Consider the following 21,161-nt stretch of genomic DNA (forward strand, 5'->3'; position numbering starts at 1 on the left):
CGAGCGTCTTCTTTTTGTTTTGTTTTTCGCGCTTCGCCCTTTTCTACCTACGGCCGCCGCGGCCGGTAACGAACCCACGACCTAGAGCTTACCGGCGTAACATCAATAAACTAACGCGGCTGGCGGCGAAACAAAACAGAAATACGGCAATTATTACAGCGAAGGTCTACATGGCTAGGTTCTGGAAAAAATTGAGTTCGTCTATCGAGCCGTACAGCTTGAGAATTTCCCCCCACGCGTTGACCGATCACGAAGATAGTGCAATTAGCGGCGAGAATTTGGAGTGGCGCCCTCTCGCGAGTGACGTCACCGCCAGGACACCGCTCGCTCCGGCTCAAGTAAAACTTTTGCTTGGGATAGTTGGCTCATGCTTGAAGTGGTAAAGGCAAGGCGCAGAAGACCAGCACTCAGGAAGAAGAACACAAACGACCGGACCGGCGCCGCGCGCGGTCGTTGCCTCCCTGTATGCTTGGGGTATGGGTGGCTCGAGCCATAGTTATTGAAGGGTGTGTGGGCTTCTTTCTGCTGCCATGCCTGAACCACTGTTCCTTCTTCAAAAGCGCGTGAGTCGAGAAAGTGTGCGGCTTGGATATCGCAAGCCATGTAGCGTCGAATGGCTCTACTAGTTTTGCAATGCATATATGCGCCGTGTCTGTCCTGAATACGTAACATTCCCTGAGTACTTAGCTATGAGAGACGTTCTACGTGGAAGAAAAATCTTGCTATTTGGTGTCAACGTGTTGTGCGTGTTAGACACTGCCCTGCGAAGCTCTCATCATCATTCTTATTACTCTGGTGAGTTGTTCTAGTCAAATACGGGCACTTTATTAATGCGCAAAAGAAAGAGTTAGGCGCGCATTTCGTATGAAAAAGTTTGCTACTACTTTCAGCGCTCCCTGAAACAAGCCCCCATGAAACGAATTGCTCATGGCTGCTAACCCGACGGCGTGTTATGTAGATTATTTACATAGTTAATTCAAAAATACCATAGTAGCAATCACCTGAAAGACAAGTTTCGTGGTGAAGGTCGAGAGCCAAAAAATAGCAAGCGATGAAATGTTTCCTGGTGGCCCTCAGTAGCCTTTATCGACAATATGGCGCAGACTTCGAACAACGTTAGCAACCGACTGTACTTATGGCAAGGCACGCATTGTTCGCGAAACCCATCAGTGCCGTACAAGCTCGAATTGAAAACATAAAGCAGTTTTTTACAGCGCCAGTTGCAATGCCTAAACTATAGTCTAGTACTGCCGCACAGCTGAGGCTGCCTAGAAAAGGAAAATTCAAGCACCTTCTGCTTCACCATGTCTCGATCCAGTGTTGTTTAACTCTACAACCGGAACACTATTCGCTTCGTCAGTACATAAAAGAGAACCTCGCAAACCTTCGTAAGGAAGGCACAACAAGCCTTACGTATTGCACTTTATTTTTGACCCTTCACCGGGCAATTATATCTTCCCCCAATGTGTCCCATACTAATAATAAATGGCGGTTCGGCTTCTTTTTGGCTGCAGCCATGCAGTCCAAAATTCATATCTCACTAAAAAATGTGGGCCGAGTGGCCTGTGTGAGATCGCCAAGCCGATTCATCATGTATATTCCTCAAGCAACAAACACCAGTAAATTGCTCAAATAAGTTGAACGTGTAGCACAGTAAAAGGAGTATAAATTGGTACATTCCTTTTCGTATTCTGCAAACAACTGTAAGCCTCAACTAGCTTTACTTCAAATTACTGCCATTAAACACATGAAGAACTGCCTAATTTTGAGAAGTAGTTGCACAAGGCAAGTGGGGCTGGTATAATGTAAACTGCAGTGTTAGTTAAGTCCCAGTGTTACTGCCGAGCGTTTCTGTGAAGAAATGCAAAAATTCGATATTATACCATGAACTACTCGTCTTGAGCAAACCTGTTGTAGCAGGTTAAAATCAAGGTAAACGTTCTAGAAGTCAAATATAGCCAGCGTTTGTGATATATTTGTTGCACCGCTGCTGGTATGGTATCATAACTGGATTCTTATATGCTATGTTTTTGCGGTTCTCAATCTGCGCCTGAAAAAGCCGCACTGGGCTGGTCCGCGCTCCTTCGGCTGGCACTGTAGCGTTGCCTTTGAGAACTCAATTGTCGTCTAAGAAATAAGCTCTTGAATCAATTTTCCCGAACGAAGACGTCGTAAAGATATATTTGAGACGACCGCCATAAGTATACAAGCAGAGGCAACGAGAGCGAACAAACGAAAATACTGCAGAAGGCGCCCGGACAACCCCCGAACTGCAGCAGACGTCAAGCGCGAGTACTTGCCCTGACGTCACACGAGCGGCGTTCGCAGCGCCCCTGTAGTTCGTACTCGGGGCTAATACCGGGCCGACCCGCGGCGGAGGTGAAGGAGGCGTTAAGCACTCTGCCAACTTTCAAACATAAGTATACTATCTTAGGTCCCAATACAACCTGTATCAGATATTAAGCTGATAGGAACAGATACTACACTTTGACGCGCGTCGGCCATGTCTACGTTGCTTTTCGAGTGAGCTCACAACCACTACTGCACTGCGGGACGTCGACCAACGCATGATCGCCTTGGCTACGGATGAGAAGTCTGTGCCCTCGGAGAGCGGTGAGGTGCGCGTCTGTCCTAGGTGCCGGGATTCGTTAGCGAAAGGCGTCGTGCCGCGTTTTCCAAGAATACATGGGTGTGTATACCCCCCGATGCCTCATCGTCTTCCGAGGCTCAACATCGTAGAGGAGCGACTAGTCGCACCTCGCCTTCCATTTGTGTGCATACCGCGTTTGAAGCCCGGCAGTGGACAGTTCGCCATTAAAGAGCCCACATACACAGCTTCGCTGGTCATCGACCTTCACAGAGCAGAAGGGCACTGAACTGTTTTTTTTTTTTTCCGCGAAGCGGAAGAATCAAGGTAGAGCCATTTTCACTGATCCTACAAGCACTACAATTGTGCGGGTGACCGGCTTTGTTCTCTGCGAAATTACGCAGAGAGAGAAATATCCATATTTCATCAAATATTCCTCGTCGTGAGAATAATGATTTGAAATCGGCGCTTTATTTTTCTACCTCCTCGAGTTTAGGCGTGTCGACGTCGTCTGCTTTCCCGAGAAGGAGCTGCCCGTTTGCAACCAGTTCACCCGCGCTGCAGCCCGATTGACATCGAACGCTTGGCTGTAATTGCCTAAGAGCACTTTTTCCCGCTTCCCTCGAGCAATGAAGAGCTTCGAGACGCTTGGCGCGTGAATATTTTCCTACAGCAGCAACTGGGTCTAACATCACAAAACTCCACAATGAGTTACGAGGGAAACCGTAGTCGTGAGAGCCGTAGCCTTTTAAATGAGTAAGTATTTCTATACCTACCTAACGAGAAATTGGTCCGTCACGTAAAGCAATGAATGGATCATACCCCCGGAAGCAAGCAAAAAATGAAATGGCTCATACCCCCTTAAGGCAGAGGCTACAAGTGCTTAGCAAAGTGAAACGAACAGTGCAGACATTCAGTGCAGTCGCGCATAAAACACACAGAACACCGTACGTTTCAACAAAGAACGAGCTCAAAACAAGCATCCGAACCATCAATAAATCATTACATACCTCCCTCAGAAAATGCACCGGTGGTTTCGCAATAGCTTCGATAAATTAACCTTAGTTCACCTTAATTAACAACAAAGGTCATGGCTTCGACTCCCACCAAAGGTACAGGCTTGGATTGCGGCATGGAGATCTATCTTAATCCTCCCTTATCATGTTCGCTATGAAAAATGCTATGCGAACGATCGATGAGGGTTGATAAGGGGTTATACTGATCGGATCAAGTTTCATAACATGGCTAATGCACCGGGCTCTGTGGAAATGCACAAATCGCACAACGCTTACGTATACTTAGGCAACAAAAGAAAATTTAAATAATGACTAAATTTTAGTTTCACGTGCCAAAACCACGATCTGATTGATTATGAGGCACGTCGTAGTGGGACACTACGGAAATTTGGACCACCTGCGGTTCTTTAACGTGCACCTAAATCTAAGTACACTGGTGTTTTCGTATTTAGCCCCCTCGAAATGCAGCCGCCGTGGCCTGGATTCCATCTCGCGACCTCGTGCTTAGCAGCACAACATCATAGCCAATAACCAACCACGACAGGTCTAACACAGAAATTTCTGCGTGAATGTTTGTTTACTTATTCACAGCCGAGCACGAGACGTGGAACGATGAGAAAGAAGTGGACCCGCGCGTCCTCGTGCAGTTGACGCTCGTTCATCGAATCGCCGTTTTCAAGCAGTAGCTTAAGCTCGAGTCCAACCAGAAGGTCATCCTGATTCACTGGGGTCGCGCGCGATCAATAGCGACAGAAGGCAGCATCGCCACGGCCAGAGGATCCACAACGCCTGAACGTCACCGAATGTCAGGACGTGTCTGCGTTGCCGGAGCCGCTGCTCAATACAGGAGAAACGACAACGTTCGACGCCTCTTCGTGGCCAGCCGGGAGACGCCGGAGCTTTGCCGCTTGGTCCTACTAGGCATCTACCCATTCCGAGCCACTGAGCACTACTTTGGCGTTCTCGGCACCGAAAACGAATCGTGCTTGCTCAGCGCCACTTCCAATGGGAATCCTGTTTGCGACGTTCGTCGAAGTCATTGCCATTGACGGCGATGAGCAGCTGCATCCGTCGATTCTGCTCCCGAAGACGTCTGAGTTGCACGTTCCTCGGCAACAAAAGCAACATCCGTCAACGCATTACCAATGCTCTGATGTAGGCCATCTAGCTACAGGAATCCTGATCGCTTCGTTCTCCGAGGCCGCCTCTAGCGACGGCAACCACCGCCAGCAGCTGTGGATTCTGCTTCTCACGACGCATGAGCTTCGGCTTCCTCGGCAGCAACAACGATCTGCGTCTGAGCATCACCAACGTTCTGCCATACGGACAAGCATGCTGGACACTATGAAGCTATCGGAACGCACCAAGCCATGGGGCCAAGCGCTGCTGCGACCCATACAACGGGCCGTGTACACGGCGTGGGCCGCAGCTAGTTACATCCACCCGCAGCTTGTTGTGAGCTTCTCGGCTCCCAGATGCCAAAATGACGTGACTCGTTGCCGTTGGCCACCCCCAACGAACGTTCGCCTCTCGTTGAGCACGAATACGCCAGTGTTCACAGAACTGCTTGATAGCTCACCTCCGCCTACGTCAAGACCACCTGTAAGCTCATTCCACAGCAAGCCGCCGGACCGGAATCTATGCTGCGGCGCGCCTAAACATTTTGCCTTTCCTGCTGCTGCCACCGACGCCTCTCGCCTTTTTAACAACAGTTGCGTGGATGTCGCGCAAGTCCACGCCGCTGCACTTGCGCGTCTCCAGGATGACGTCGTAGAGACTACGAAAATGCAGAATGGCGACACTGCTCAGGCCCTCGCAGCGGTTGCACTTCTGGCGCTCGTGACAGGCGAGCTGAGCGAACATCTGCTGCAGTCACTGGGTCTCTACCTGTCCCACCATCGGCTTCAACGGAACTATCTCTGCATCCCCCGCCTCCACGAAGCCAGCCACAAATGCCTCTGCAAGAATGTCGTGGCCGCAATGGAGCTTTCGCCGCTCATTAGGCGGATCCTCGAGCTTTTCCTTCGCAAAATGGCAGAATACACGCAGCAAGAATGCGATCAGAGGTTGAATGCAGTAACACAGCCGTATGCAGCAGACGTCGACCAGGATGAGCACGACAGGCTGAAGGGCGTCACACAGTCATTCGATGACAAAGCTGGCGAAGACAACGTGGTGGAAGACTCAGTGTGCGCTCCCACGAAGCCAGACGAAAGACACCGGCACCTCGCGTCGGGTCCGTCAGAGCTCAACTTCCTCCTCTATAAAGGCTTCCAGCCGTGTTACGACCACGATGCCGGCGACGGGTACAGCGAGGAGTTGTGCACGCCGACCCAGATGGACGATTCTCCACCCTCGAACGCGCGACACTTGCTGAAGTACAGTAGACAGAGAAGGGTTCTATGGCGGAAGAGGGCAACATCGACGAAGAGACACCGCCACTGTCGCCAAAAACTACAACCGAGGAGACTCCGCCACCTTCCCCTGGCTTTGTTTCAGTGAGCGATCCTGAAGACGATGATGGCGACACGATCACGGCCATCGCGCGGCATTCGCGATCAGGTCCCGGTGTGCTATTCGCTCTCTCATCATCGGAAGTGTAAGAAAGAGGTCGGAACCCAACAGGAACAGAAGAGCTAACACACTGCTTTATTCATGTGCTGACGCAGCGCAACTAGTTATGGAAACCCTTTTCGCGGTCGTCGTCGAGGCTACTGCCATTAGCGGCAACCAGCAGATGGAGGCGTGGATTCTGCTTCTCAAGACGGCAGGCTTGGAGTGGAACGTACATCTATTGCATTCTGGTGCGTGACGTGGGTTCCTGCAGCGAAGGCTCGTGGAGCGATCTCGACTACTGTGGTTGGATGAGCCGACGCAATGCGCGCCTCGGACTTTGCACATGCCTTCATGGCGGTGTGAAGTGTGCGAGCAGTCTGGTTGATCATAACAATTTTGTCTCTTTAAAAGCATTATTGCACACGAACCATTGTAACTATTAGTGTACAACTGTCACGTAGCATCTTTTATATGATCTTCATATGTCCTATCAGGCACAATAAAGGAAATTGAATTCGACGTGATGCCTTCCGAGACATGTTCTTTAGCTGTAGCCGTAAGTCGCAGTAAACACTACATACTAGCGTTTCGTAGATAGGATCACTGCTATCCGTCATGCGCACCGTCGCAGGTCCATCACTTCACTTGTGTGCACTAAAGAGCATATTTTCGAGCCATTTAGCAATATCTCTATATCAATTTAAATCAATGAATGTTCAGAAGAAAGTGACGCACAGGAACAATAGTTGTACAGTTAGGAAACGCGTGAGCAGTGTCCACGGCTGCAACGGAGAAGCGTCGTAATGGCAAAGTATCTGAAAGGCGTTCCTAATTACGCTAACAAACTTTATAGCCGCAGCAAAAAGGACACGCACCGATCTTTAATGGCAGAGACATATTTTGTGAAGTATGCGGAAAGCTCTTAACGAGACTGGGGTAATCTTTGGATGTGCTAGTGTAAGTTATTGCTCCGTTGTTGTCTGTAGGTTTCATGTTATCCTTCCCACAGGCTGTATCATACTGGCTTCGCGCAGCATCTATGAAACCACCCATCGTCTTCAGCAGTCTGCATCTAACTGAGAAAGAAGTTACACATTGTGGCCATCTGAACAGGGCATGGTATACCAGAGACGATGATGTAAAAAAGTGTTGCGCGCGCAGCTGTATCGTGGCACACGGCGCCCATTCCAAGTGAATCACTGTCATAAGCGACGCATCAACAGTCGCGCTGATTTATCGCATGTAACATGCCACCAACTGTGATCAAAATTATAAATTGCATGCACATGATTCGAAATACAGTGTCTTACATGACCCTTTGAACTAAGTGCCACCGCAGAGAAAAATTGAGCTCTCAGGTTTATCTCTCTGCCAGCGGAAATGGCCGTACCACCAATATGAAACGCGGAAATGCCATGTGTATTTTTTTTTCTTTAGTTCGAACAAACGTTTTGGAAATCGCGGGTAGCGTGTAGAGCAACTGGGCTTGTTCGAGTCTATTAGCAGAAGGGGCGGATGCTATGAGCACGTTGCTTTGTGGGGCACCTTGCCTGGCTAGTTGATTTAGATTCAGGACAGACGCGGAACAGCGCAATGCGACAGGGACCATGAATAAGACACGCACACAGCGCGCACGCATACACCGAGATACAAGTTAGCGCTGTGTGTGGGTCTTTCTTATTCTTGGTCGTATTCTCGTATTGCGCTGCTCCGCGTCTATCAGGCTTCGTGGAGTTATTTTGAGCACCTGAACAACTCACAGAAACGCTGCACTTCTGTATTTACAGATCGATCTTCCATAAATTATAGTGCGATGTTCCTTGTGCTTTTCTTTAAATTGGCCCAATTAAATAATCATTTTTAGTACTAGTACAACTACGCAGATGGCTATCAGTATTGTTTGCTTCTTGAATCGAAAGTAATATAGATAGGACGCGTCAAGTGGCTGTGCAGTGATGTGTATATATGAACACGGGGAGTTGCCGTAAACGTCAGTTTCTAGAGCGCTCCCGCATCTTTATCACTGTGCCATATTGTGTTGTTCTGTTCATAGCGCACCCCAGCACAACTAAAATCACAAAGTGTTAAGATAAAAAGAAAAATGAAAAAAAAAACAGAAATAGCGGGATAAATGGCATCATATTTAGTAACAATCCTCTAATACCACATTACTGAGAGAAACAGCGCATCTACGGACGAAGGCAGAAACTATGAGAAGACAGGAGAGGAGTGCAGCAAGAAAGATGACTGAAGAAAAAGTAGGAAGCTCGGAAATAAAGGAAGACAACACGTTTTGAAAGATATCAATATGGAGAAAGTGACAGCGCATTCCTCTGAGAGGTGAGTGTGCCGAAATTTGCAGGAACGCGGAAGGTAGTCCCAAGTATACTCATCCGCAGAACCCTCAGTGAAAGAGAAGCTATTGTAGAACGGAACACGTAATAATTCTGGAAATTATTTTGCATAAGAAGAGGACGTCGGTCCACTACGTCTACAGCTAAGTGGCGGAAGTGTATATATATATACGATGATTACTGAGACTTGAGAAGTTGTTGGTGCATGAGGTCGGGAAACGATGTTTAAACATAGACTCATTACCTTTTTCCGAACACGCTGAATAAAAATGCTATTCGAATTCCTTGTGCGATTCCACACTATTGAGTTGTATTAATGTATATGACAAATAAATGTAACGGACAACGTATCCCTTTACAATTCCAATAACACCAGGTTTGCTTTGAATAACAACAGTATGCTACCAAAAGTATACAGTATAACTATGAATGACACAAAGCCCAAGTTGCAACAGTAGCATTATTGAATAACGGGCTAAACGATATAAAATAACGTGCATCCTTTGATGCAATAAAAAAAGAAAGCTAACCCCGTTTCTAATAGATGGTCCTTACACTACCGTTTTCTGTTTCTTTGAATTATGTTTAATAGTTGTTATAAAGTATAATCACTGTTGGTTACTCACTTCTCTTCATGCATCTCAAAACAGGAGGTTCCCTTGCAGGCTTGAGCTATCGGACCTCCTTTCGCATATTCCGCCCAATATGTACTACCTTTGTAAGTAATAGACGTTCTTTGATTGACTGGTTAAAACACCGCCCGGTCAACAGAATAAAAGTAGACTGTTTTACAGGTTTCACGCGATCGAATACGACAAAATTCTCGTTTCAGATGAATTTAAAGTCAGTCCGTTTAACTGGCACCTTTCAGAGAAAAATAGGTCGGACTGCAGAGAACGGCAGCCCTCAGTAGTGTGAATCTCCTTAAAAAGTGTGATGTCGTGAGCGTAAAGAAGAAATAAAGGCTACTGGATTGCTGAGGAAACGCCATTGATGAAAAAAAGCTAGCGAAGTGGACTTAACGCGGAACCTTGGGGCACACCAGCGGATACTCTATAGACAAAGGCAGATAGTTCATTGACAATCACGCACAGCTGCGCACTAGAGCTACAATAGCAGCTTCTAATAATAATAATAATAATAATAATAATAATAATAATAATAATAATAATAATAATAATAATAATAATAATAATAATAATCTTTATTACAAATAATCAAATTGTACATATAATTTTGCTCGGTCTGCCGAAGCCTTCTGTGGGCTTGTATGGCAGAAACCTGGCAATCAGGGAAATGCACTATGTACCTTATTACAGACAAACTAAATGTCAAGCTAAAAAACATAAGAAAGAACGTATCACAGGTTTTTCAGGTAAACATGCCCAGTAAACAACACTTAATGTTCAAATGAAAACACGTAGCGCTCAATAACCATTAAAATTGAGTAAACAAGGCACAATATGTAAACAAAGTTACAACCTATCGAGAACGAAGAAAGAAAAAAAAATCGTGAAAACAGCGGAAACAGTCTGACATTCATTTTGGTAAAGATCACACTACAACAAAAGAGACCTTATACATGTGAAAACTATTCTATCATTGCCTTGAGGGCCTTTTTTAATCCCGACAAAGTTGTCTGATCCAGTACAGCACTGGGAAGGTTATTAAACAGGTGGGGGATGTAGTACCTTCTTTGTCCTTTTCCATAACGAGTTCATGTCAGAGGAACTACATATCTGGCATGACTACGCAAAGCAACACTTTTATGGACAGGTTCTCGGAAAGCATTGCTCCAGAAATAACGCATCACAATTGTTGAACGAAACAGAGACTCGAAATCGCGCATTTCTAAATCTCGAAATAAGTTATCTGTGGTTTGGTTGTACGCAACACTTTTTAGTATGCTTTTTAATGGGTTATCAATTTTATGTTTCCAAAATCCGCTGTAATTAAAAAAAACAGGGAATGCCGTACCTCATATGTGAGTAGCCTAAAGCATGCACTATCACCTTTTTAATCTTGGTAGGTGCATAACTCCTTATACGGTAAAGGACACATGCAACATTACATAATCGCGCACAAATTCGAGCCATTTGAATATTCCATGATAGGTCAGTCTATTATTATTATTATTATTATTATTATTATTATTATTATTATTATTATTATTATTATTATTATTATTATTATTATTATTATTATTATTATTATTATTGCACAAAGGAACACGAAGTACAATAAACGGGCCTGTCAAAGCCACCAGTCGCTTGAGGGACTTGGCCCGGAAAAATCACCGATTCAGCATTCAGTATTCACCTTAGCAACGACATATAACAAGATAATGCAGGAGGACTAACAGCTAGGAAGCTTAACACGAACAAGGGGCAAATCGAGGAATAATAATAATAATAAGAAGAAGAAGAAGAAGAAGAAGCAGAAGAAGAAGAAGAAGAAGAAGAAGAAGAGGAAGAAGAAGAGGAGGAAGAAATTTTCAAATACAGCATTAGCTTCACTTCCCCTACCATATCAGGGCACCATATAAGATTTGCTCCTTCAGAGAAAAACGCTAAAGCGGAAGAGGTACGAAAGCGCTATAAAATTGTCCAAAATTGTCTACTTCAAACTATCGTTTATTCATCTGAATCTCAGTGAGCAGGTCAATGACAAGTGAAGAGAGAATAACAAAATAAACATTAAATCTACGCTGCACATGTGCCATAGATTCCCACCACACTGCTGACGCGACCATAAAAGACCTTAGATTCCTGCGAAGAGCGCCGGAGTGACAGCAACAGCTACCTCATTACTACGCGCTCTATTGCCCCCAAATTGGTCGCACACTATGAGTTGCTAAAGGCATTCCAAGAGACGCGCCAATCTAATAAAAGAAGCCAATATTTAGTGTGTGGGTGTCTTTTTTTCTGTTTCTGGTGTCCGTCTTGGCTTATGGCTTACGTCGATCTCACCAGCACCGTCGATGTTGACGTTGTACGGACGCATAGGGTCACGTCAGAGATTGCAGAGGCTCTTTCTTGTTCGTTAGTTTGTATGCGCGTTTGTTTTCTTCTTTTTTATCACGTGGTGATACAAATCTTATTTTACTGTTCAATAAACAAGTACACACTTAATAAATTTTACCAGGAAACCATGCAAAATACACAGTAGGCAGTGTACGACGTCTCTTCTTCTTCTTTCCTTCTTCAGAACCGGACACGAGGCGCTGCACGCTGAGAAAGAAGCGCTCTCGCGTGTCCTCGTGAAGCCGATGCTCGTTCATCGAATCGCCATTTTCCAGCGGCATCAATCGTTCGAGACGGACAAGAAGTTCTCCCTGTTTGTCTGGTGTCGCACGCCACCACTACTGACTGAAGCCAAGATTGCCGTCGCCAGAGGATTCCCAACGCCTGAGCATCGCCGAATGGCAAGACGCGCCGAAGTTGGTGGAGCCTCTGCACAGACGTACCAGGAACGAGGATGCACGACGCACCTTCGTTTCAAGCTGGGACAACACGGAGCTTCTACGCTGGGTCCTATCCCGCAACTACCTGTGCAGAAACACCAAAGGCTACCTCGGCGTTCACAGCTAGGAATAACGTCCGCGTTAGCGCATCAACATCGCGCTGACGCCCGGCAATTAGCTACCGGAATCCAGTTCACTGCCTTCATCGAGGCCGCTGCACATGAGGGTGACCGGGTACTGCAGCTGCGAACCCCGCTTCTCAAGCCGAAGGAGCGGCGGCTTCCTCGGCAGCCAGAACGCTCACCGCATCACCAAAGCACTGAAGCACCGAACACCATCCTGGACACGCTGCAGCTTTGGGAACGTGCCGAGCCATCCGGCGAATTACCGCCGCCCTTGCAACAGGCTGTGTGCTCGGCTTGGTTCGAAGCGACTTGCATCGATCGGCAGCTTGTTGTAAGCTTCTCCACTCCCGGATGCCGAAATGACGTCACTAGTTGCCATTCGCTGTCCCCGAGGCACGGTCGCTTTTCATGCAGCCCGAACGCACATGGATTCGTGGCGATGCTGAGCTGCTCACCTCCGTTTAAGCCAAGACCGCCTGGGAGGTCAATGCCCACCAAGCCACCAGCGCGAATGCTTTCCTGCCGCACGCCTGCACCTCCTGCCTTCCCTGCTGCTGACACCAGGTCCCCTGTCCACTGCGACAACATCTGCGTGGGCGGCGTGCTGGTCCGTTCTGCAGCAGTTGCGAGCCTCCAGGATGACGTAGAGGCTGCGCAGGCGAGGAATGGCGACGCTGTTGGGGCTTTCCCAGTGGTTGCACTTGTGGCCCAGGAGATCGGCGAGCGTGCTGAACATCTGCTGCTGGCCCTGGGTCTGGATTTGCTCGAGCATTGCCTTCGGCTGGACTATCTTTGCAGCTACCGCCTCGTGAAAACAAACTAGCCATAGAGCCCTCTGCAAGAGCGTCCTGGCCGCACACGAACTTGCGCCGCCGCTCATTAGACACAGCCTCGAGCTTTTCCTTTACAGGATCTCACAACACAGGGAGCAGAATGAAGGTAAAAGGCTGAATACAGTAACGCAGCCGTACGCCGTAGACCTCAACCAGGACAAATAGGACAGCCTGAATGTAGTCACGCCGTAATTCAATGGCTAAGCTGAGCAAGATAACACGGCGGAACACTCCGAGTGCCCTCCCATACAGCCAGAGCAAAGACACCGGCGTCCCGTGCCCGATCCGACGTATAGTTCCCCGCCACTCAATCTGCCGGACCTCAGGACCCCGTGGTGCCATCTTTCGTTTTGTGGGCACTACGACGGTTGGGTTTCCTTCTCTGCAGGCTGGTGTAGTGGCGGCCACAGCATCTCTATGGACGGGGCGACTTTAAAGGACCTGGAGATTACGCTTAAATTGATGACGTCGAAACGTGTGAGGTATTCTTCGTAGTAAGCATTTCGACTGTTTGTTAGCAGGAGCCCACTAAGGTCATTTGTGTATCAGTGTACTGACAGCGTATATTCTTCCATATCGTACTTTACTGGACCTATTCGACGGAATAAAAGAAATAAAAATTGACGCGCCGGTCTCGGGAATGTCGTTCGCTGCTTAAAGGGCAGCTCGCCGTAACCAGGACACCCTAACTTATGGATGAGACCATCGTCGTTGTCAGCCATGAGCACCACCGCCGCTCGATCACTTACGCGTACTGAAGAGCACATATTCAACCGGTTGTGTAATATAGCCGAACAAATATTACCTCGATTGTTCCGAATTTTAGCTTTGCCACGTCTTCATTATTTCCTGCAATTATCTGCAAGTACATTCACCGGGTTTCTTGCACGTCTCTCATAGTGGGTACGTGCCATATTTCGAAGGATTATCCTTATCATAATATAATCACCATCATCATCAACGGAATGAATAGGTGTGTGCTTAACGAACACGCCTGAAGATTGTCTACGCTACCGATAGAAAATCGCCGTGATAACAATATATCTTAAATAGTTACCTGCTTATATAATTATGCAATCCATGATTAGTGGTGACACTCCGAAGAAACGCGCCAGTTTCTCTGAAAGCTCGTATTGTGACCAGAATCGCTCGAATACGTTATATGCGTGTTCTCACGTTGTCATGAAAAAATCAAGATCATTCAGCCATACTGTAAACTAATTTGCATCCTTAAAAGTGAAAAATGGTGTAAACGTGTCTATAACTCACACGCTTAGGGTGTCGCCTATATAAATCACACCCGAAGGGTGTGAGTTATATACAATTTACACCATTTTCTCCCCCGCCGTGGTTGCTCAATGGCTATGGTGTTAGGCGGCTGAGCACGAGGTCCTGGGATCGAATCCTGGCCACGGCGGCCGCATTACGATGGGGGCGAAATGCGAAAACACCCGTGTACTTAGATTTAGGTGCACGTTAAAGAACCCCAGGGGGTCAAAATTTCCGGAGTCCTCCACTACGGCGTGCCTCGTAATCAAAAAGTGGTTTTGGCACGGAAAACCCCATAATTTAATTTTAACACCTTTTTTTCACTTTTAATGGTCTAAATTATTTTACAGTGCAGCTTATATCTTAGAGAAACGGGACATATTAGGCGTGCATTGCAGTCACATATTGAAATGTGTTGGTTAGTTAAGGGCGAAGTGAAAATGGCTTAACGCTCGTTCTCCCCATGTTGAGAGGCGTTATATGAAATGCTTGCCAATTTTCCACTCACCTGACAGAACCAAGAGCGGAAGCTGTCTTATATTTGGAGAAGATCGGCGCCATGTTATGGTTGATGTGTACGGAAAATTTGAACTGCAGAGTTCATCAACAGCCTTTGTGGCAAAATACTTGCTCGAGCTTTGCAAAGTTCCACAAGCTTATTTTAAGAAATTCCTCCTAGGTTTCCCTAATCTCCTGAAAGAACTCAACACGCCTTAAAGTTTACATTTTAAAGTAAGGAGGAATTCTTATGAAGGGGATGCGTGAGCATAATTGCAAGAAAAATGAGTCAAAGACGGGTTTTGCAAAAAGTAAATAAAGTTTCCGAAAGTGTTTCTCGACCATTAGCCACAATATTTTTTAGTCACCACACATTAGCCCACACACCACACACAGGGGCGATCCTGGTGCTCATGTGTGGATCAAGCTGGAGGTTTTTGGCATGACAAAATTGTTGTAAATATTTACATAATACCCGTTTTCTGCTAACTTTCATGCGTTTCATGCGGAGCAGGTTTCCGCGCTGTCCTTCAGTGAACTAAAAAGACACGTTATACATGTTTTCTGGAGATAAGAGGCCGGCTTTTGATGATGTGTTAGCGAAGATCAAATCTGTTGCATAAATGTGGTCTTTGCATTAAACTTATGTAATCAAGCGCTCCGGAGCTTTATCAGTGTGTTATCAATAGCACAGGATTTCCCCTACTTTCCTAGAAGAATTGCATATAGCAGCCGCCAACAGGAAATTAAAGAAAAGCAAAAATGGGGAGAACGCGATAGCTAAATTCCATGTGCTTTTAGTTATCTCTGCACAAAACACAGACTTTGTCCACAATATTCCTTCGCGAACTGTCTGAAAGCGTTACACCGCCCTTTTCCGTTGTGCCTCACAGCATCCCTAAAGAACACTAAGTCACATTAAATTTACATTTGGTGAATTTGAGTTTCATGTTAACTTTAATGCTGGGCGAAACGTTTCTCGTTTAATTCTGAATTTTGCAAGTAATAACTGAACAATTTCATTTCCCTATTTTAACGCATCATAAGAGGTTCGCAGCAGATTTCCGCTTGTCGGACGCGTCACCTTGTTTAAATTTCATGGCAATAGGGAGCAGGTTTAATGGTTGATGAGTAAACACTGTTCATGGTGGGTGGGTTGATAATTATGGCGTTTTCGGTAAATTTCATATACAGCGTTCCTGGGCGTTGCAAGGGTGTTTAAAGAATGTCGTATATTTACACCAAACGGAGATAAGGTTTGATGTAAAAGGGTGGAGGCGGGGGTGGGGGGGGGGGGACAGTGCGGCCCACTTTTTTGCGATATTTAAGGTGTGTTGGGGATGTAGGGCCGTTGATCATCATTTGTTATTTCAGTGCTAGAATGTGTTGTTAGCGCGAAACGTTTCATTCGGGTGAACCAGATGTGAGTAACGTTTCAAAATGTGTTGTTTAATTACATGCCGATAGCGTTCGTAATGTAAACGCTCGAAAGAAACAGCTTCGCTGGTAGTTGGTCTATGCTTCTACAAGGGCAAGTGTGCTGTCGATTTTCTTTTTTCTAGAGACACAGCGATTTTTTATGAAGTATCCGTATAAGCCTGAACAAATTTGTTGTGACCTTCTCTGGATAGGCTGATGTACCTAGTTCAGCTTTTCTAGCGCACTATTTTTTTCAGATGAGACATTAAGTCGCACACCTGTGAGTAAAGCCGTAAATAAATCCTCTGTTGTGACGGAAACCGAGTAAAAGAGATACATATTGGAGACTAAGTACATACTACAGTTACGTAAACGAGACGTCCGGAGGTTTTCACAGTACGAAGCAACATCATTATATCATGGGCGTCAAAGTTATAAGTGTCTATTTCACGTCTAATTGTATAAGTGTATGCGTCACAAGAATACCTGCAGCGGCAGCTCCATGCGGTATCTGCTAAGAACACTTCTTGCAACCTTTGCGTCGTCTGTTGCTAGCGTCATCATCTTGTCCACAAACATCACGATCTTTTGTAAAAAAAAAAAGTAAGAAGTAGCCAGAAAACTCTATACATGTCCCCAGCGTGGATAGGATCTCGGTCGGTGACCCGGAATCCATAAAGCTGCCGTCCGTGCTATGATTGTCGTGCCTTAGAATACCTTATTCAATTCTATCTATCTATCTATCTATCTATCTATCTATCTATCTATCTATCTATCTATCTATCTATCTATCTATCTATCTATCTATCTATCTATCTATCTATCTATCTATCTATCTATGTCCGTGCCTGTATCTAACCTTTGCCCGCCGAGTGACCCAAGTTGACTATTTGTGTGGACCACATACAATTGTCGTCATGCCGTCGTCTTCACGCTGTCCTCGTAACATCGTCATCAGTTCAGAAACGTCATCTCATTTTCGTGGAGCCATGGTCAAGACACCGCCTTCATCGTTCCTTCGACGTTTTCCCTACTTCGTCACTACGTCTTCATCATATTCTCGCTATTCAAACGTGATTATGCGCCTTTGTCATGTCATCGTCGTCATTTCATCGTCATCTACAGTCGTCATCACGCATTCGTTGTCATACTGTCGCCGTCATACCGTAGTATTTAGAGCTTAGCCATCCAATTTTCTGCATATCATCGTCGTCACGCCATCGTCGTCATGCAGTCGTCATACAGTCGTCGACATGCAATTGTCCCCATGCCATGCTCGCCCCGCTGTCGTCATTAGACCGTAGTCATCATTTCAAAATCGTCATCCCATTGTCTTCGTACCGCTGTCGTCATACTGCCTTCGTAATTCCATCGAGTTCATTCCATCATCGTCATGGGGCCGTCATCATAGAGTCGTCGTAATGCCGTCGTGGTCATGGCCGACCCTTTGGCATGGCGAACTTTCAGCGAGTGTTATTGCAAAGTGGGCCGACAGCTGACACAGTGTATGTCCCATACAGCGGAAAGAATGGAAATGAGACTATGACCAACCACTTCAGATTCTAGCAAGATTTCACCATTTCACGTTGGCTGTCGACGTTTTTTCTTTTATAACATTCAGGCAATGTAGCTATTCACCGTAATGCTAAAGACACCTTTATTCAGAATCTGTACTGGTTGGTCATTCTGAGACTTCCATTGCTTCGGCTATATGCGACATACACTATCGCCAGTATCGGCCATTTTGCTATGACAGTCGCTTCTCAAAGTCGGTCATGAGCACGATGCCATCACGATGACTGTATGACGACGAAGCAGTGACGGCGATGGCGTACCGACGATGCTATGAAGATAACCGAATGACGAAGCTGTAATGATGACCATATGAACTTAATCACCTGGCGATATCAGCTGATAGAGGACGATGTGAAACGACTGCTTCGGCACGCAGACGAGGGTATGACAATGAATGCATGAGGACAGTGTGACGTTGACGGCGTGAGGACTACGGCACGATCACACGGCCATGCAATACAATGCATATACAATGACGGCCATGCAACGATTACGGTGGCATCACGACCACGAGGCAATACCAAGTTGTCCAAGATAGCAGACAACCTGGGTCATGGGGTCGGCATAAAAGGCTAGGTAGCCAGATAGATACGCTGAAATTGCCTAACGCAGGCGTGTGTAGCTACATTGCTACAAAGCCTAGTAATATCTGTTGTCGTGTTAGCTGATACATGGCAAGGAACAGTTTAAGGCGAAAAATAGGAATTACAAAAAAGTACACATGGCTCTTGGAAAAGCTGCTTGTTGTTGTTGTTGATTTCGCAACAATAAGTCTACAGAAACAGCATTACTTCAGCAAAAGAATGCATTATAACACAGTTTAAAAAGAAATCTATAACAGTTCGAACGTTTGTTGATAATACAAATGTATGTGATTTAGTTAACCACAAATTTCGAATAATAAAGCCTAATTATTATGGGAAACGTGGTCGCACACAGGAACTAGCAAAATCTTGCCTATGTCATCGGCAACAAATCGTCGAAGTCAATAAACCAACTTGACGAGATATGAAGGCAGTTTGCGAAGTGCCGCACAGGAGTATATTAGTTCATGTATTGTTTACTTTATATATTGATGATGTGGTATACGTAATAATTGCAGTGCAAAACTTATTATAAATGCCGATAAAAGCAGCATTTTCTTTTCAGGTAATAACCTACATGATTTTTAATACATTTATAATCTCAATTGTAAAGCACAAAAATTAGCAGTATGGTCGTTACCGAAAGGCATAAAAATTAATTACACTAAAATAAAGGCAATTATTTTGTGACCAATTAATAAAGAAATCCTTTCACATGTAGATATTGTTTTAAACGGTCGTAGCATTTAACTTGTTTATCATTTTAAGCACCTACGAGCGACCTTTTCTGCAAATATGTACTATGATAGTCATATAAATCTGATCCAAAACATTGTCCGCAAAACAGGAATAGTTTGTCGCATCAAATACCGTCTCTCGGGGCAGGTGAAATTACTTAATTACAATTCCTTATGTTACTCTCACTTGCTGTGTACCGGTCTGGGCCATCAGGACGTCTTCTAAGCTAAAGAAATAAGTGCAGTGTAAGAACAGTTCATTCTGTATGCTTATAATACCTCTTTTAGCACACCAACTGTTTATCTGTTTATCAGTGCTTCCTGTCATTAGAATTAACCAGTGATAGCATTATATGCTAAGTATGCGACGGTCCAATTTCTCGGTATTCTTTGCGGTGTTCTTTGCATCTTAGCCCTGCAGCACCTCAGCAGTGCTAGCACCTTCCATTCATACGTAAGTGTAGTCGTCGCATAGTATCTTCACAATAGTCATTCATAGCGCTTATCTGAGACAATAAAAGAAACTGATTGGACGCACGAGTCTCGAAGATACTTTTTCAGGCTTTCCGCGTAACTCTCAGAAACCACGATGATATCAACTTATCGCAGACGTCATCGTTGTTGTCAGCTATGATAGCCACCACCATCCGATCACTTGCGTACCATAATGTATAAGGCTTAACAAAATCTCAATAAAAGAAAGTGACGCACGTGGAATAGGTGTATGGTAAGAAAACATTGGAGGAGCGCCTATGGTAGCAGTAGAAAATCGCCGTAGTGGCAAAGTATCCAGAAGAGTCGTCTGATTGAGTGACGAGGACAAAATTTTCAGTTAACTTCTGTGGTCTCACGCGCTGTTTATAAGACACCCCATATCCGTTAAGGTCTGCTTATAAGACGCCCCATAGTTGGAGGTTCCGGATTAATTCCTGAATTTAAGTACACGAGCATCTTCTTTCTTCTTTTTTTTTTCTTTTTGCGCTTCCCCCATTTCGAAATACGGCCGCCGCGGCCGGGAACGAACCCCCGACCTAGAGCTTACCGGTGCAACACCATTAAACTAAAGCGGCGGGCGGCGAAACAAAACAGAAATACGGCAATTAACACAGCGAAGCTCTACATGGCTAGCTTCTGGAAAAACGGAGTTCGTCTATCGAGCCGTGCAGATCGAGAATTTCCCCCCATACGTCGACCGATCGCGAAGATCGTGAAATACCGGGCCGACCCGCGGCGTAGGTGAAGGAGGCGTTAAGCACTCCGCCAACTTGCAAACATAAGTACAATATCTTAGGTCCCAATACAACCTGTATCAGATATTAAGCTGATAGGAACAGACACTGCACTTTGACGCCCGTCGGCCATGTCTACGTTGGTTTTCGAGTGACCTCACAACCACTACTGCACTGCGGGACGTCGACCAACGCATGATCGCCTTGGCTACGGATGAGAAGTCTGTGCCCTCGGACAGCGGTGAGGTGCGTGTGTGTCCTAGGTGCCGGGATTCGTTAGGGAAAGACGTCGTGCCGCGTTTTGCAAGAATACATGGGTATGTATACCCCAGGTGCCTGATCGTCTTCCGAGGCTCAACATCGTGGAGGAGCGACTAGTCGCACCTCGCCTTCCATTTGCGTGCGTACCGTGTTTGAAGCCCGGCAGTGGACAGTTCACATACACAGCTTCGCTGGTCATCGACCTTCACAGAGCAGAAGGGCACTGAACTGTTTTTATTTTTTTCTAATTACAAACCATACGGTAAGTATCCTAAAGCGTCCCAACGAAGCTGAGGTATTTTCTGCTGATGTTCTCATTCACCGTGTGGACAACAGAATGGCCGCGAAGCAGAAGAATCAAGTTATAGAGCCATTTTCACTGATCCTACAAGCACTACAATTGTGCGGGTGACCGACTTTGTTCTCTGCGAAATTACGGAGAGAGATAAATATCCATAGTCCATCAAATATTCCTCGTCATGAGAATAATGATTTTAAATCGACGCTTTATTTTTCTACCTCCTCGAGTTTAGGCGTGTGGACGTCGTCTGCTTTCCCGAGTAGGAGCTGCTCGTTTGGAACCAGTTCCCCCCGCGCTGCAGCCCGATTGGCATCGAACTCTTGCCTGTAATTGCCTAACAGCACTTTTTCCCGC

At 45.9% G+C, this 21,161-nt stretch overlaps 1 protein-coding gene and 2 pseudogenes across 1 annotated transcript in view; all 3 read right to left on the reverse strand.

The window, feature by feature from the left end:
- The window catches only part of Idua (alpha-L-iduronidase), a 495,845-nt gene that overhangs the window by 429,917 nt on the left and 44,767 nt on the right, over positions 1-21,161 (reverse strand). The gene's annotated exons all lie outside the window — the stretch shown is intronic.
- Positions 2,331-2,505, reverse strand: LOC142566444 (U2 spliceosomal RNA; annotated as a pseudogene).
- On the reverse strand, positions 20,199-20,378 carry LOC142566442 (U2 spliceosomal RNA; annotated as a pseudogene).

The sequence above is a fragment of the Dermacentor variabilis genome, unplaced genomic scaffold, assembly GCF_050947875.1.
Source record: "Dermacentor variabilis isolate Ectoservices unplaced genomic scaffold, ASM5094787v1 scaffold_12, whole genome shotgun sequence".
NCBI lineage: Eukaryota > Metazoa > Arthropoda > Arachnida > Ixodida > Ixodidae > Dermacentor > Dermacentor variabilis.